The following is a 17450-nucleotide window of genomic DNA, read 5'->3' as shown; positions in this document are numbered from 1 at the left end:
GAACAACAGCATTGCCTTCACTCTGTGCGATTACCCCCACCTTCCCCCCCCAACCCCATCATTCATCTTAACCATGTTCCCCAACTAAACCTTTGTTCCCCCCAGTTCCACCCCCCGCCCACCTCCCAAGTCCCCTTGACTCATCCCCCAACCACGTACTTTCTTTCCTCGTTCCCTCGCTCCCATAAGGGGAGACCTGAGATCACGTATAGATGCGTCCCTAACTTCGCCCCACCAAACATCAGATAACCAAACAACTAATGGGAACTAACCATCTCCTCACCTTCCCCATAAAGTAAGCTGTTGAAAAAAAAAAACATGAGCGAGTGGCACACTCTGTATTACTATTAAAAAAACAAAAAAACCCCCAAAAAACAAAAGAGAGAGGAAGTCTTACAGGCACACTCTGCTCCCCTATGTGGTGCCTCTAAAAACAAGGCCCAGAGGCGCTATCACTTGTTCTCTGTGGTTCCACTAGAAACAATTCTAGCTAACTAATCTTGTGCCTGTATTAAGTTACCAGTAATAGAAAACAATCTAAATAAAATGTATATGAGAGATAACAGACAATCAGTACCACCCTTCAAGTTATGAGAATTCCCCACAGCCCAACCCATTTTTATGAGAAATCTTGTAATATAGAGTGTACACCATATGAAAATGTCTAAGTAACTCAGGCTGCACCATCTGCTGGATCTGCGAAGGGTCCTGCTGCGGCGTTTCACTCGGTGTTCACACCCCTCTGTTCAATTCCAGCGGATCTAAGCCCCCAGCGTCCACAAGAGTGACCTCTCTCACAGCCGACCCGAACTCCAAGTGTTAGAACAGACCCTGGGGCCTTGTGCAAGTGTGATGATCAGTCTTGAGATTAAAACATCCCCCCAGAAAGTTATCATAACATAGTCAAGTTATAGCCCAAGTACTGGTCACAGGTCCAGGGAGTCTCCAGTCATTCAAAGGGAAATTCCAAAGAAAAAAAATTAAGAAATATCTGAAATGTCCCGCCGGGTGCTGTGCTCTTAGGAATCCAATGCTGGCAGCTAACCCTATTTCTGGGTTCATTCTAATACCTCCCACTGGAGACTTGTAAATCCAAATATCTGTATTCTCTAAGCGAGTACCACCATCTTCTCCCACTCTCAGAGTTAAGGCACCCAGGTTCTGATACAGTCACTCCCTGCATCCCACTGCTGCCCTACATCAGTACATTTTATTGTAAAAATAAAGAAGAGAGGAAAAAAAACAAAACTGCAAAGTATTAAGTAAGCAATGAGTCCATGAAACATTTTGCAGAGTCCACTGTAGTGAAAGTTTGAACCAAATCCTGGGCCCAGATCTGTAAACGCGCCGGGAAGAGTAGTGCAAATTTAGTTCCCTGCTTATGCAACTTGGAGCAGAGAGGTGAAAAAGCACGCCTTGCCTCGGATACAGCCGCTGAAAAATCTTGAAAAATCCTGATGGTGTGTTCCTTATAGCGCAGGTCTCTTTGTTTTCGGGATGCCCTTCAAAGCTCTGCTTTATGTGTGGAGTTTAAAATCTTTGCTATTACCAGTCTGGGCCTTCCCCCCTCCGAGGTTCTTGCTCCCAGCCTGTGAGCACGCTCCACAGTCAGCTTCCCCCACAGATGAGGCAAGGCAAGCACCTCTGGGAGCCAGGATTCTAATAGAGCACACAGAGACTGCTCCTCTATTTCCTCTGGAAAGCCCAAAAATCTTAAGTTATCTCGACGAGCCCTATTTTCCAGCTCTTCTACCTTGGCCTGCAGGGCCTGTATGCTCTTATCTCCTGCCTCCATTCTGACACGTGTGTGCCCCACAGACTCCTCCAGCTCGGAGATCCTGGTCTCTGCATTCTCCAGCCTAGGAGGGATCGCTGCTAGTGAGTCTCTCACCTCCCCCAGCTGCGAGGTAAGCAGTGTCAACTTTTCATCCAAAGCTTCTCGGATAGCTAATTTTATTTCTTCGATCATTAGCTGTGAGTGAGGGGAGGGAGACTCACCGTTCGTCACGGCTGCCATCTTGTCCTCGGAGACCAGCTCTTTCTCTTTTCCCTTTTTCATGCTCCGTGCTGTCATCGAGGACCGCGGCTGTCCCCGAGTTGAAATCGCTGACATGTACTCTGTCCCTTGCTCGTTTTTAGTGCTTTTTCAATTCGTTTTTCCCCACGGATTGTACGCGATTGGTGGGGCAAAGCTGGAGCCTGGAAGAAACACTGCCTTCCGGCTACCACATCACGTGACCTCCGCGTATAGTGTTCTTTAATAGACACACCTGCGCTATCAGCTTCTGAATATGGCCTTCTGCCCAGAACAACCTGCCCTACTTCGTGTCAAACTGAACACCGAGATACTCTAAGGTCTGGTATGGCAGATTGCTCTTGGTTAGATTCACTACCCAAGCTATCTCCTGCAACAAGGAATCACCTTGTGCGAGATCCAAAGGCTCTCTTCTAGACTCTTGGCCCAAATCAGCCAATCATTTAAGAGGGCAGTCTAATGAGCAAGAAAAACTGCGAGAAAATGCTGCCGTGGCCTACCACGTGACAAACTCAAGCCTGAGAGTGAGACCTAGCCAAAAAGGCTGCTCAATCTGCCAAGCTGCCCATGTCCCCTAAACAAACGGATCGGCCCACCGAGCAAGAAGAGAGAGGAATCCTTACTTAACTCCCTTTCTTCTCTCTTCCTTTTTTTTTTCTTTAATTATTTGAGCTCAGCCCATCTGGCTGAGTACAAGATCGGTCTCCGGCTACAGGGGGAGAGAGGGCAAGGATCTTCACTGGCATACTTGGCTTCCTGCACCCGCTTGCCTTTCAGCTTTTTTTTTTTTTTTTTACAGCTAAGTCCATGCCAGCTGAAAACCAACTATCAGGCCAAAGCACTCATCTGAGGGAGGGATCCAAAGATAAAACCGCAGAAATTCTCGACTGATGGAGGGACTATAAGGTATCACCACAGGAGAGTGGGGTGAATTAATTTTCCTTCTTTTCTCCTTTAAAATTTTTAAGCAATCCCCAGTAGGGAGATGTTTGTCCACCATCTGTTGGAGAAGGAGAATGCTGGCAGGCTGATGTCCGTGCAGGGGTATATACTCCGTGGTGCCACCTTTGCTCCGTCTCCATCTGCTGGGAGGGGTGCATAACCCACTGGTTCTGGATCCACTTGTCCGTATGCTAAGAAAGCATGCATTTTTTTGCATTTGAAATATTTGTGCTTACTGAAGGATACACATGTATATCTGGAGCAGAATGACGCAGTATTTTATAAACTATGCAGCTCCCAACACAACTTAAAAAAATGCTAGCATAAATCTCCACGTACCCACTTGCATGTGTAAATGCTGTCCACAGTTAGGATCTATGTCTGGTACTCAAAGAAACACAGAACATGACACCAAATGACCATTAGGGCATTCAAGTCAATCCACTTTCTTTCCTGGTGCAATCTTAGAGATGCCAGTTGATTTCTGGCATAGATTCAAATTCCAAGCCCTCTAACAAGATGTGCCTAGCCAAGTGCTCAAGTTTACTTGCGGTTGGGGGTATGTTTCTGGTGCGCAATAAAAGCATCTGAAGCAGCAAGGAAATATGCCTTGGTTAGGATGCGTGTTTTAGACATGCTTAGCGAATAGCACCCATCGCACTTAAATTACATGTAAATGAAGACATTAGCTATTATCGCATGATACAGGAAAGCACTCTCAAAGGGGCCGATGCAATATGGTGCGTTCAGCCGAGCGCACTGTATAACCCGCAGTCGGACGCGCGTTAAATAGGCGCTAATCCACCCCCAAATGCAATAGGGGGATTAGCGCCTATTTAACGCACGTCTGACGCGGAGTGAATGAGATAGCGCTCATCACACGCAAATGCATGTAAATGAGGCTATTACTCATTCACTCCGCATGCAATAAAATAAATTTGCGTCTCAGACACACATTTATCACTCAGATATTAACACCTTCCTGGAGCAGGCGTTAATAGCTGAGCACATGTAAAAGAAGTACAGAAAAGCAGAAAAAACTGCTTTTCTGTACTTCTTCAGTAAAAAAACAAAACAAAAAAAAAAATACCCCAGCAGACCACCGAGTTATGAAGACCAAAGCATCCGTTTTCATTCTGTTGTGTCCATCGGTCTCAGACGGCTTAGACTCTTGTGCCTCACCTTTTTCTCTGCTCTCCCCGCTAGCCTTAGGAAGATGGCTCCCGCCGCGTCTGCTAGCCGCATCCTCTGGCGTCCCCGGAACGGCTATGGCACGCCACCCACATCTTTATCCATGTCATGGTGGGAACCTCGGGGGCGTCCCCCTTGAGTGACGTCAAGCCATCCGGGTATTTAGCCTACACTTGTTTGCTAGCTCATTGAGTTAGCAAGCATTGGACTCGTCCGGTCTAAGCTACTCTGCCGTGCTGCCACTGGAAGCTCTCCTCTGCCCTTCGGGGCACTCGCTCCTCGAGGGCCTGCTCTCCCTGCATCAGGGCCTGTTACCATGGACTTCTGCCTGGTGGAATCATCAACCTTACAGCTACCATCTAGTGAGTAATCTATTTCTCAGTCTGTCTCATCTACAGCTCTGCCGTGCTGGGAAACCTACACCTGGATATCCCTATACCATCTTGGTGAGACGGGTTCCCTCTGCCGAGGGTCCCTGGACTGCTACCACCTCTGGTGGTATACATCAGCTGATAATACTCTGTCTAGCCCAGTACTGTGGCTCCCCACGGGGCTCCTCCCCGTGGGCGTGGTCATTTTCCACAGTACCCAAGAATCCACTCAAACACCTCGAAACCATAACATATTTATTTTATTTATTTGAAAACTTTTATATACCGGTGTTAGTGGGGACATCACACCGGTTCACATTAAACAGAAAGTTAGGAAATTACATTTTAATAGGAAGAGGTAACTGGGAATAAGGGGGAAGAACAAAGCACAGAGTGGGAAAGATAGGATACACCAGTAACTTTAAAAGAGAACCATTAACATTAACAAAACTTTAACATAATAATCAATATTAAATTCAGAGACAAACGAGTAAGCATTAGGAAATTAGCAGCGGGTAGACATGTCTTAGCATAGGAAGAGCCTTGGGGGAAGTTTGGTGAGAAGGGCTATTCCACAAAGGTTCGTTTGAATATTCCTGGCAGGTGGCCGGTTATGAAAACCGATGCTGAGTTTACGGCGTCGGTCTTCGTAACCGGCAGCCGCCGCGGGGTCGCGTTAGCAAGGAGGCGCTAAAGTTGCGCAAGTGACCCTAGCGCCTCCTTCCTAGCGCGACCCCCTAATTTGGATATTGCATGGCGCCCCCCCTTGCAGGCGCCATGCGTGCGTTAAGAAAGCGGGCGCTGAAAAGTCAGCGCCCGCTTTCCACGAAAATTATTGCATCGGTCCCAAAGGCTGGGCACTCAATGCACATTTTTTATGCCAGAAAATTAACTCCAGCTCTGGAGTTGGAGTTAAGTTTACTCTCAGTCAAGGGCTGATGAGAAACATTGAAAATTTGGTCCTCTGTGTTGCAATAAATGTGCCCCTTTTAGGGTAGGATTGTTTAGAGAGATTAGTATAAGATTTAGTTATTTGGGGTGTTACGGTCCTGGTCGCGTGTGCCGCGCCTGGGGCCCTACCTCTCTCTCCCGGGACCCGGTCTCGTCGGCGGAGGTTGCAGCCTGCTCGGCGGCTCTCCCGCGGGGGCAGCGCCGCCGGAAGACTCAGCTCAGCCGCCCTTCCCTTAGGCGCGCGTGCGCAGGAAGGGGGCTGATATAGCCCAGTTCCCGCCGTTTGACACTCCGCCCTCTTTGGCCACGTCAGACGCCGCGGGGTTTTTAACCCCGGTGTCTGCACCTACTTGGGGCCTTGCAACAGGGTTCCTTCGGTTTCCCAGTTGCTGAGCCCCGGAGTGGGTTGTCGTCTTGGGCTCGCTCCGTGCCTGCCTGCCTGGTTCCAGTAACCTGTCTCGCTTCAGTTCCAGTCTGGTTCCAGTATCTGTCTTGCCCCAGTTCTTGCCTGGTTCCAGTAACCTGTCTCGCTTCAGTTCCTGCCTGGTTCCAGTACCTGTCTTGCTCCAGTTCCTGCCTGGTTCCAGTAACCTGTCTCGCTTCAGTTCCAGTCTGGTTCCAGTATCTGTCTTGCCCCAGTTCTTGCCTGGTTCCAGTAACCTGTCTCGCTTCAGTTCCTGCCTGGTTCCAGTAACCTGTCTCGCTTCACTTCCAGTCTGGTTCCAGTACCTGTCTTGCCCCAGTTCCTGCCTGGTTCCAGTAACCTGTCTCGCTTCAGTTCCAGTCTGGTTCCAGTATCTGTCTTGCCCCAGTTCTTGCCTGGTTCCAGTAACCTGTCTCGCTTCAGTTCCTGCCTGGTTCCAGTAACCTGTCTCGCTTCACTTCCAGTCTGGTTCCAGTACCTGTCTTGCTCCAGTTCCTGCCTGGTTCCGGTAACCTGTCTTGCTTCAGTTCCAGTCTGGTTCCAGTACCTGTCTTGCCCCAGTTCCTGCCTGGTTCCAGTAACCTGTCTCGCTTCACTTCCAGTCTGGTTCCAGTACCTGTCTTGCCCCAGTTCCTGCCTGGTTCCAGTAACCTGTCTCGCTTCACTTCCAGTCTGGTTCCAGTACCTGTCTTGTCCCAGTTTCTGCCTGGTTCCGGTAACCTGTCTCGCTTCACTTCCAGTCTGGTTCCAGTACCTGTCTTGCTCCAGTTCCTGCCTGATTCCAGTGACCTGTCATGCCACAGTTCCAGCCTGGTCCTAGCCCAGTCCTTGCTACAGTTCTGCCCTGTCTTCGGTCCCGTGCCTGCCTCAGACCCAGCCTTCAAGTTCACCTAAGTCCCAGTGGCTGGGCCCCTACGGGCTCCTCCCGGGGGGGGGGCCTCCGGCTTCCAGGGTGAATCTCCTAAGTCCCAGAGGCTGGGCTCCTACGGGCTCCTCCCGGGGGAGTACCGGCTTCCAGGGTGAAGCTTGACGTCCATCTCTTGCCTGGTATCCGCCTCCCGGCCTGTTCATAGCAGAGACTATAGTCCACCTTCCTCCAGTCTCCCTCAGGCCGGCCAAAGGTTCCACTAAACACCATAAATCACAACAGATTGCAAGGCCATGGACTCGGCGGATGCATCGGACCTTCCAACCACCCCCAGAGTGGCCCAACATTGGCAGCGATTACAACATTGCCTTGATGTGCTGGTAGCTACAGTGGAACAAGTAGCTGCCTGCCTGGATAGCCTGCCGGGCCTTCGGGACCTTCCTGGGATGGTCCAACAATTACCGCAGCAACAGCATCGTCTTGATATGCTGGCGGCCACAGTGGAACGACTAGCTACTCACCTGGATTCCTTGCCTGGGGATCCTTCGTCCGCTGTAGTATCAGCGCACGAGGACCACGCCTGTTCAGTGACTCAGCTTCCTGCACCCTCTCACTATGCCGGAGATGCGAAAACCTGCCGAGGGTTGTTTTTTTTTGTCATCATATCTTTATTGAGTTTTTCAATTTAAGTGACAACAGCACTAATAAAATATGAACAATAACAATAAGAAGTACATAACTCCCACTCCCTGAACCCCTAGTACATAACTCCCACTCCCTGAACCCCTTTGCCGAGGGTTTTTAAACCAGTGTTTCATCCGTTTCTCCTTGCTACCCCGGCAGTTTCCCACGGACTCGATTAAGATTGCCTATATCCTGTCCTTGCTCGATGGGAAGGCCCTGATATGGGCCTCTCCCCTTTGGGAACACAACGATTCCTCGCTACTGGATCTACAACAGTTTGTTACGAACTTCCATCAGGCTTTCGACGAGCTGGTTCGATTAGCCACTGCCACGACGGAACTGCTACAGCTACGCCAGGGGGTTTGCTCCTTGGCAGACTACACTATGGACTTCCGTACCCTTGCCCAGGAAGCAGGTTGGTGCAATGACTGTCTCAGAACCATTTTTCAAGAGGGTTTGTCTGGGCGTATTAAGGATGAGATCGCCGCCCGTGACCTCCCGAGGGACCTCAATGGCCTCATAGAAATGGCTGCCCACATTGATCGCCGCTTGCTTAGAGGGCCAGGGAGTTGCGCCCAATCAGACGCAACTCGTTTTTCATGCCTACGGAACCAGTATTTTCCGATAAGACTCCTTGTCCAGACGTCCCAGCTAGTGAACCCATGCAATTGGGACGTGCTCCACTCTCTACCGAAGCAAGACAACGTCGTCACTCGATGTGCCTTTGCCTGTATTGTGGACAAAAGGGCCATTTTTTGGCACGCTGTCCGGATCGTGCAGAGAGACGCCAGAACCCAGGAGATTGTGGGGAGCTCCTCCTGGGTTGCGCCACAGCTCCCCATTGTACTATCCCTGTGCTACGGGCAGAAAGGCCACAACTTGGCACGCTACCAGGAGCGTGCGGAAGACGCCAGAACCTAGGAGGTCGAGAGGAGCGCCTCCTAGGTTGTGCTACAGCTCCTCAGTGCACCGTGCCCATTACCTTGGAATACCCCGGAGGGTCAGTTTAGACTCTCGCACTCTTGGACTCAGGAGCAGGGGGTAATTTCATCCTGCAGGACCTTGTCTCCCAGTTATGGATTCCGATGCAGAGACGGGAGGTCCCGTTACGAATTACCTCCATCCAGGGGACGCTTCTTCCAGGTCCTATCGTGAGGTCCACGGCACCCATTACTGTCCGCACCAGGGCGATCCACTCGGAGGAGATAGCCTTCCTAGTCTTGGAGAAGGCTGTCCATCCCGTGGTGCTAGGGCTGCTGTGGCTGCTTAAGCACTCACCCACGATTCGGTGGGATACCCTGAGAATTACTGAGTGGAGTCCGTCTTGCCTCTCCAACTGCATGAAGACGTCCAAGGTCCCTGACTCCGTGTCCTGCCTTAGTTCTAGTCTGGTTCCAGCTTCAGAGTCTTGCTATAGTCACAGCCCGGTCCCTGCTCCTGTTATCCTGGATGAGGAACCACTGCAGCGGTCCCTTCATGTTCACCCATGTAAACCCGGGCCTGTTAAGAGGGGGCGTAAGAGGGGAGGTACTGTTACGGTCCCGGTTGGGTGTGCCACGCCCGGGGCCTTACCTCTCTCTCCCGGGACCCGGTCTCGTCGGCGGAGGTTGTGGCCTGCTCGGCGGCTCTCCCGCGGGGGCAGCACCGCCGGAAGACTCAGCTCAGCCGCCCTTCCCTTTGGCGCACGCGCGCGCAGGAAGGGGGCTGATATAGCCCAGTTCCCGCCGTTTGACGCTCCGCCCTCTTTGGCCATGTCAGATGCCGCAGGGTATTTAACCCCGGCGTCTGCACCTACTCAGGGCCTTGCAACAGGGTTCCTTCGGTTTCCCAGTTGCTGAGCCCCGGAGTGGGTTGTCGTCTTGGGCTCGCTGTGTGCCTGCCTGCCTGCCTAGTTCCAGTAACCTGTCTCGCTTCAGTTCCAGTCTGGTTCCAGTACCTGTCTTGCCCCAGTTCCTGCCTGGTTCCGGTAACCTGTCTCGCTTCAGTTCCAGTCTGGTTCCAGTACCTGTCTTGCCCCAGTTCCTGCCTGGTTCCGGTAACCTGTCTCGCTTCAATTCCAGTCTGGTTCCAGTACCTTTCCTGCCCCAGTTCCTGCCTGGTTCCGGTAACCTGTCTCGCTTCAGTTCCAGTCTGGTTCCAGTACCTGTCCTGCTCCAGTTCCTGCCTGGTTCCGGTAACCTGTCTTGCTTCAGTTCCAGTCTGGTTCCAGTACCTGCCTTGTTCCAATTCCTGCCTGGTTCCGGTAACCTGTCTTGCTTCAGTTCCAGTCTGGTTCCAGTACCTGCCTTGTTCCAATTCCTGCCTGATTCCAGTGACCTGTCGTGCCATAGTTCCAGCCTGGTCCTAGCCCAGTCCTTGCTACAGTTCTGCCCTGTCTTCGGTCCCGTGCCTGCCTCAGACCCAGCCTTCAAGTTCACCTAAGTCCCAGTGGCTGGGCCCCTACAGGCTCCTCCGGGGGGGGGCTCCGGCTTCCAGGGTGAATCTCCTAAGTCCCAGCGGCTGGGCTCCTAAGGGCTCCTCCCGGGGGAGCACCAGCTTCCAGGGTGAAGCCTCTGTTCCACTACAGCCTGGTATCTGCCTCCCGGCCTGTTTCATAAAGAGACCATTGACCATCTCTCCACGGTCCCTAAAAGGCCGGCCCAAGGGTCCATGTAAACACCAAACACAACACTCATCTACATGAAATTAAAATGTGATGAGCGCTATTAGCTACTTACTGGTTTGGACACACGTTTTGGACATGCGGATCCCAGTATTGCATCGGGTATAAGTCTAGTGCGTCCAACCACATGTTTATTGGTGCGCTGACCTCAGCGCCCGATATTGCATCAGTCTGAAAAAGGGCCCATTTTTTTCACACCTCTTAGTGCAATGGTCTGTGAGGCCATGGGATGAGTGGCTTTCTGAGAACCCAACAGTGGAGCCGATGCAATATTAAAAGCGGAAAGCGGGCGCTGACTTTCCAGCGCCCGCTTTCTTAATGCATGCATGGTGCCCGCAATAAACAGGATATCTGAGAGCTAAATGTGTGTCTGAGACGCACACACTTTTTTTTTTTTTAATGCGGAAGTGAATGAGTAATAGCTTCATCCACATGCATTTGAATGTGATGAGCACTATCACATTCACTCCGCAACGGACGGGTGTTAAATAAGCACTAATCCCCCTATTGCATTAGGGGGTGGATTAGCGCCTATTTAACCCACGTCCGAGTGCGGGTTATAGTGCGCTCAGCTGAGCGCACTGTATTGCATTGGCCCCAGTGTATGTCTACTCTTCCCCCATAACGTTCTACCTTCTCCACAAACTTACTTCCCCAATTTCCTCTCCCCTCATCTGCTCGTCCTGGGCCAAGTACACAGGGAACCCGACGGTTCTCCGCCCTTAGCAAATCTTTCAGCAGCAATGATCAGCGCAATATCTATGAGCCAGCCACACCCCCTTCTCCTACTTCTTTTTAGCTAGGAAACCGGTGTGAATTTGCGGTTCTGTACGCTATACAAATCATGTTAATGATAATAAAATTAAATTAACGTCACCAGACCTCCTGCATTTTCCCACCCCCCAACCCAGTCTCTGAATTTAGAGCCTCGTCTAAACCAGCGTCCCCTGTTACCCCTGGCAACTAGGAGCTACTACCTCTCTCCGTCCCCGAGGAAAGATTCAACCAATCAGCACCACGGGAAACGTGGATCCTCCTCTGCCAGATTCACCTCTCAAAAATATCCAATCAGCGTCGCAGAGGATGCTACCTCATTGCAGTCTTCACTCGCAGGCCACGGAGAGAAAGTGAATAGTCAGAGCTGCAGGGGGTGGAGATTTTTTAGCCTCGCTCAGTCGCTCTAGGCTCTAATGTAGCGAAGGGATGAGCAAGTCAGAATTCGAGGGGGCTTCTTTCAGCTGTTATCTCAGGTGATTAAGGGCCGCTCTATTTCTGCGCTCTGCTGCTTCCTAGCTGGATTGGTACATAAAAAGTCCAAACATCAGCTAGTTAGCAATTCTAGGTCCAGGCACTGGAGAACTGGTGACTGCTGTCAACAGATAGATCAGTGATGGTTAACCTATGACACGCGTGTCAGAGGTGACACGCCGAGACTTTTTGCTGACACGCGCAGCGTTTCGTGGACTATCGGGAAGATTTTTTTTTTTTATTGGCTGTGCCGAGCCTTTTTTTTTTATCGGCTGCGCCGACCCTTTAAAACTAGTTTTTTAGTATCCCCGCCCCCCCAATGCCCCCGGGCGCAGCGACAGGCAGATAGGCAGGGCCGTGGTGAGGCTCATGTCACCACGGCCTGAAGAAAAAGATCGCGTTTAAACGCGCTGATGCTCCTCCTCCTTCCTGCCTGTGCGGCCCCGGAAGTAAATGTTGCCGGAGCCGCGTGGGCAGGAAGGAGGAGAAGCATCAGCACGTGCAGAAGAGGAGCAGCACTTGCGCTTACAGGCCGCCGCGAAGAGGAAGAGGCCCGGTAGCAGGGCCGCCGCAGAGCCCATTTTGTGGCGACCCGCGAAGAGGAGGCCCAGAGGTGAGAGAGAGGCTGAGGGTCTGTAGAGTGTGTATGTGTGCGTGTATGAGATGAGTTGAGAGATTGTGTGTGAGAGTGAGGACCTGAATGTTTGCAGAGACAGCATGTGAGAGCCTCTGTGTGTGTGAGAGAGACAGCATGTGACAGTGAGAGCCTGTGCTTGAGCATGACAGCATGTGGGAGTGAGAGAGAGCCTGTGTGTGTGAGAGTCAGACAGCATGTGCCAGTGAGAGACTGTGTGTATGAATGATTGTATGAGAGAGAGCATGTGACAGTGAGAGCCTGTGCTTGAGCAAGACAGCATGTGGGAGTGAGAGAGAGCCTGTGTGTGTGAGTCAGATAGCATGTGACAGTGAGAGCCTGTGTGTATGAATGATTGTATGAGAGAGAGCATGTGATAGTGAGAGCCTGTGTGTGTGTGAGAGAAATGCATGTGAGAATGAGAACCTGTGTGTTTGATGGAAGAAGATGGAGAGAAAAGAAACAGAAAAAAAGACAATATAAAAGGAATTGGCAAAAAAAATAAGAAAGGGAAGGTGGGAAAAAATAAGAAAGGGAAGGTGGGAAAAAAAGGCCTGTGACCAACCAATTAGAAAACGAAGATCAGACGGCAAAGGTAAAAAACAAAATAAATTACTTTTTAGTGATTGGCACATGTAATCTTTGGGAATGTACAAGAATAGCACTTTCTCTATGCAGATCTCACAATGTACGAGATCAGCATGGAGAAAGTGGAAGCCCACGGGGCCTGCACAGAGGAGGCAGCAGAATGGGCTTCAGTGTCAGTAGCAGCAATCAGCACCTCCCCAATAGCTATGCGGCAGCAGTGACAGTGGCAGCAGAGGAATGAGAGAGGTTCTGAGGTTGCTGGCAAAAGAGAGGGGGGTCTGCCTTTAGTGTGTGCATGTGAATGAATGGGACTCTGCATGGGGGTGTATGTGTGTGAATGCATGGGTGCCTGCCTGGGGTGTGTGTGTGTGTGTGTGGGAGCCTGCCTGGGGTTCAGTGTGTGTGTGTGTGAGAATGACTGGGAGCCTGCCTGGGTGTGTGTTTGTGAGGGAGCCAGTGAGTGTGAGAGCATGAGTGTGTATGAGAAAATCCAGTGGAGTAAGAGTTTGTGTATGGGGGGGGGGGGGGGGGGGGGGAGAGAGTGTTTTAATTGAAGATTTTGCCAATGAAATTCAGCAACAAAAAAGTCACTAAGCAGGTAAGGTAAAGAATTATTTGTTTTTGCTTTATTAATAAATACAGAACATATATTAGAATTATAACTTTTTGTTATTAATATTAGAGCTACAAATATCACAAAATTATGGATTTTTCTAGAAGTGACACACCACCCGAGTTATGCTCGTTTTTTTTAATGAATTTTGACACACTGAGCGCAAAGGGTTGATCATCACTGAGATAGATGAAGAAGAGGGAGGGGGAGAGAGAATTTTCTTGAAGAGGAAAAAAGAAACAAAAAGGAAACTTTAAAGGACAAGTAACAGAAGAGTAATACAAAAACTAAAAAAGACAAAACAATAGTCAGGTTTAGCACACTTTCATTCAAGCACGCTCCGTACACGTTATCTCTGATTTTCCTATGGTGCTTTTACACCATGGCAACGAGAGAGAGGCGTTAGCTATGCTGCAAGATTCTTCCTCTTGGGACGGATCAATTTATCCAATCTGCAGACGGCATGCAAACACTCTCAGCGAATCAGCGAGGCTGTTGTTGGGCACCAGCAGTTTGAAACTGTCAGAGAAAGAGGAAGCCTAGAACCACACGGAAGTTAGAGATAAAGGAGAGTTGAATAAAGCCTAAAGTGGGGATTTGAAAGGTGAGGAAAAAGTGTCTAGTGAAAAAGAAACAAATATAGTGTATATAATAATGTCACATCAAGGCTGCGTCTGATATACTTTTCTTAAACTATACTCTGACTGAAAAGCTATCAGTGCTACCCAGTAATGGGGGGGGAAACAGGAAACACGAGGAAGTGTAAAGGTCCTGCTGGAAGCTTGCTTGCTTGCTTTCCCCGACGAGCTCTGCCGGAGTTCACTTCTCTCCCTTCCTCCTCGGTGGTGGTCTGGGGGAGTGCTTTGCACTCCTCGGTCTCTCGGGGGACACTGCTTTTCCCCCTGCTCCTACGTGCAGCAGAGCACAGTTTTTAAGTGAACTTCTCTTCTGCACGGTCACCTAGGTTCCCTGCCTCCCCCTCCCTATCTTGGCCTTCCCCGCTTCTGCCGCAGCCCTCTTCGGGTACCTTTTTCTCTGCCTGCAATTTCCTGCCGTCCCACCCTACAGGAAGTTAAGCCTATGTGGTTACATTCTTTTCCCTTGCCTTCTGGAGAACGGTGCGGGCTGAGCTCTGCCCGAAGAGATTCGCAGCACAAGTCAGGTACGTTTGTTGTTTTGCCTTGTCTGTCCTGCCTTTTTCTTTCATCTGGTTTTTGTGTTTCCCTCCCCAGTAGGGTTTACTGGGACTCGTGGGGTCCGGTCCGGACTGTCTGGGGGTTACTGTGCTTTTTAACACTATTCCCCCAGCCTTTTTTCTTTCTGTTCCTTTTCCCCTCCCCCACCCTTATTGGCTTTTGCCTTTCAGCCTGAGTTTAGGCATTTTTTTCTTTCTACCCTTCAGCCTGAGTTTGGGCTTTTTTTCCTGAGTTTGGGTTTTATTTTATTTATTTAAATCTTTTTCTATACCGTCGTTAAGGTGGGTACCGTCACAACGGTTTACAGTAAGGCACAAAAAGTAATGCTATTAAAATCTATCATTTTACACAGGTGCCATAAGGTTCAGTAACATACAGGTCTATCCAGTACCGAGCAGTAGGAAGAGCTGCGTTAGTGCCCGGCGCACTCGCGGATGCCGCACGCACAGTGCAGCTCACCTACCGCTCGATCCTGAACAATAATTTTATGCAAATGTAAACCGCGTCTAAGAAGGGTCTGTGAAGCGTTAGGCCCGCGCAACCCATTTTACTGGATAGAGCGCCCTTACAGTATCCTGGGTGCGCGGGCCTAACGCTTCACGCCACGCTGGTATCTGTCATTTCAAATGTCATTTGAAATGACAGATACCAGGAAGTCGGGACTGCCAGTCCCCCTCCCCTCCTCCCGAAGCAGGGCGCGAAAAGCAGCCTTGCTCCGGGAGGAGGGGAGAAGAAGGGACTGGCAGTAGGAAGCGGCGAAGCGACTTACTTTTTGCACCCCCCTCCGGACATCGGACGACCTCTCCTGCCTCCCGCTGCGCGACTTACTTTTTTTTTCCAGTCGTCCGGCCATCAGGAAGAACGGATCGTGCCTCCCGGGGAAGATGGATGCCAGCACGGGGGAAAGCGGCCAATTGCATGCACAGGGGCCGCTTTCCCCCGTGCTGGCATCCATCTTCCCCGGGAGGCAGGGGAGCACGATCCGTTCTTCCTGATGGCCGGACGGCTGGAAAAAAAAGTAAGTTGCGCAGCGGGAGGCAGGAGAGGCCCGGCAGGGTAAGCGTCCAGCTCGGCGCTCTGAGGGCGTCCAGTGCTTCGCCGAGGCTCTGCTAACTTTTCTTAAGACAACTCTTGCGGGGGGGGGGAGGGAGAGAACTGGAGTTGGCGGGATGCGCTCGTGGACATTCCCTGCATGCACGCGCACCGCTGCTCCGTCTCGGGACTCGGCGGCGGCTTTGTGACCTAACAGATCCGTTCTTCCTGATGGCCGGACGGCTGGAAAAAAAAGTAAGTCGCGCAGCGGGAGGCAGGAGAGGCCCGATCGGGGCTGCAAAAAGTAAGTTGCTTCGCCGCTTCACACCGTCAGTGTCTCTTCTTCCCTCCTCCCGAAGCAGGGCGCGAAAAGCAGCCTTGCTCCGGGAGGAGGGAAGAAGAGACACTCTGACAGTGTGAAGCGGCGAAGCAACTTACTTTTTGCTTTTACGTTTTTTTCGCTTTTTTTTTGCTTCGGGAGGAGGGGAGAGGACTGGGGCTGCCCCGGAGACCGGCACCCATGATCGCGGCCGGGGCAGGTGAACGGGGGCTGGGGGAAAGCTTGCCACTTACCCTTACCCCTGCCTCTACCGCAGGGGTAAGGGTAGGCGGTAAGTTAGCAGGTTAAACACGCGACAAAACGGCAGGGAAAGATAGCGATAGTCGGGGCGCGGGTTACGGGATGCTAGGGAATAGCTAATTCGCTCGTTTGCATGCAATATACATGCCGCGTGCGGAAGGGGTTGCCCGGGGATTTTAGGACGCGGTAGGAGAAGGTTAAAGGGGATTCGGGATCGCAGGAAGGGATAACGCGGCCGGAAAGTGAGTAGAACGCGGCTTAGGAGCAGGGTAAACGCGGCCGCTCTTTACAGGATAGACCTGATAGTTTTTAATCAGAGTTAGTTGTTAAATGAGTGTGAACACTATCATGTCCAGGTCAATTCTATAGCAGTTTTGAGTCTAGGACTCATTCTATAAATGTAACTTATCCTTTAGTGATGAATTCTATTAAAACATACACCCTTAGTGATTACTGTTTGTGTGGGTGTTTTGTACCTTGCACGTCCCTGGTTTGAACCGTGCATTTCCCTGGATTCTATTCTCCCTTCTCTTTTTGAAAGGCTTGTTTAAATAGCCAAGTTTTTAGAATGTCCCGCCTTTCTTGCCCAACGAGACGCTGGCGGCACACCTCGGTGAGCTGAAGTCTCAAATTACCACCATCCCGATGGGCCACTCTGACCGCGCCCTCAAACACATCGAATCTTACCGCCAAGAGGCGGTGCTCAAGCTGAAGGCAGGGCAGGAGAAGGCCGAGGGGGTCTTTATCATCCCCCACCAAGGCTATGCTTATCAGATTTACTACGCAGCGGGGGAGGCAAGGTGCTTCTCTTGTAGGGGGGTGGGGCACACCCACAAGACGTGCCCCGTGGCCAGACCGTCCACCAAGGCCACCCCCTTGGCAGCCGCTGAGCCGCACACCTCAGCCACGGAAGCCCGCCCGGCCCCTCCACGGAATGCCAGGCCTCCTCAGGGCGCAGTCCGGAGGCCAGCGTCTCCAAGGCACAGGAGGAACCCTGCCCTCCCGCTACTGCCGCCCCGCCAGCCCCACCAGCGCCGGCCACGAGCACCCAGTTCCGTAGGAAGAGATCGAGGGCCCCGGCCCTTGCTGTCGCTGAGGCAGACGTCCGAGGGGAACCTGGCCTTCCGCCGCAGCTAATTGCGTGAGGGGACTCAGACTCTTGTGGCGACGGCCCAGCGATTGGGATGTCTGCTGGAGCCCCCTCCCCCGCGGGAGACCCGCCCGCCGTCTCTTCGGGCTGTAGGAAATGGAGCTTGATTATTTTTCCTGAGAAAAATGCACAGGGACATTTAGTCTCTTTCTGTCATGTTTACAATAAATGGTGGACTCTAAACATTGTCCAATAAAAAATGATTTAAGCTTGTGTAGTGTGGGAAAATAGAGGTTAGTAGAGTCCAGATATTTTTCAGTCCAGCTGTATATAGTCACCTG

The 17450-nt window shown here is 51.3% G+C and overlaps 1 protein-coding gene across 4 annotated transcripts in view; it reads left to right on the top strand.

The window, feature by feature from the left end:
* The first annotated feature begins 13647 nt into the window (after positions 1-13647).
* The window catches only part of POC5 (POC5 centriolar protein), a 189089-nt gene continuing 185286 nt past the window's right edge, over positions 13648-17450 (top strand). For 2 of the 4 annotated variants that reach the window (XM_029575225.1, XM_029575207.1), the window contains exon 1: positions 13648-13815. The gene's annotated coding sequence lies outside the window, so the exon portion shown is untranslated. Of the gene's footprint in view, positions 13816-14059; positions 14374-17450 lie in introns of those variants that run through there. The other 2 variants (XM_029575232.1, XM_029575216.1) reach the window with 2 other exon arrangements.

The sequence above is a fragment of the Rhinatrema bivittatum genome, chromosome 1, assembly GCF_901001135.1.
Source record: "Rhinatrema bivittatum chromosome 1, aRhiBiv1.1, whole genome shotgun sequence".
Lineage (NCBI taxonomy): Eukaryota > Metazoa > Chordata > Amphibia > Gymnophiona > Rhinatrematidae > Rhinatrema > Rhinatrema bivittatum.
Note: the sequence above shows the minus strand (reverse complement) of the source record. Positions and strands in the feature narration are given on the sequence as shown.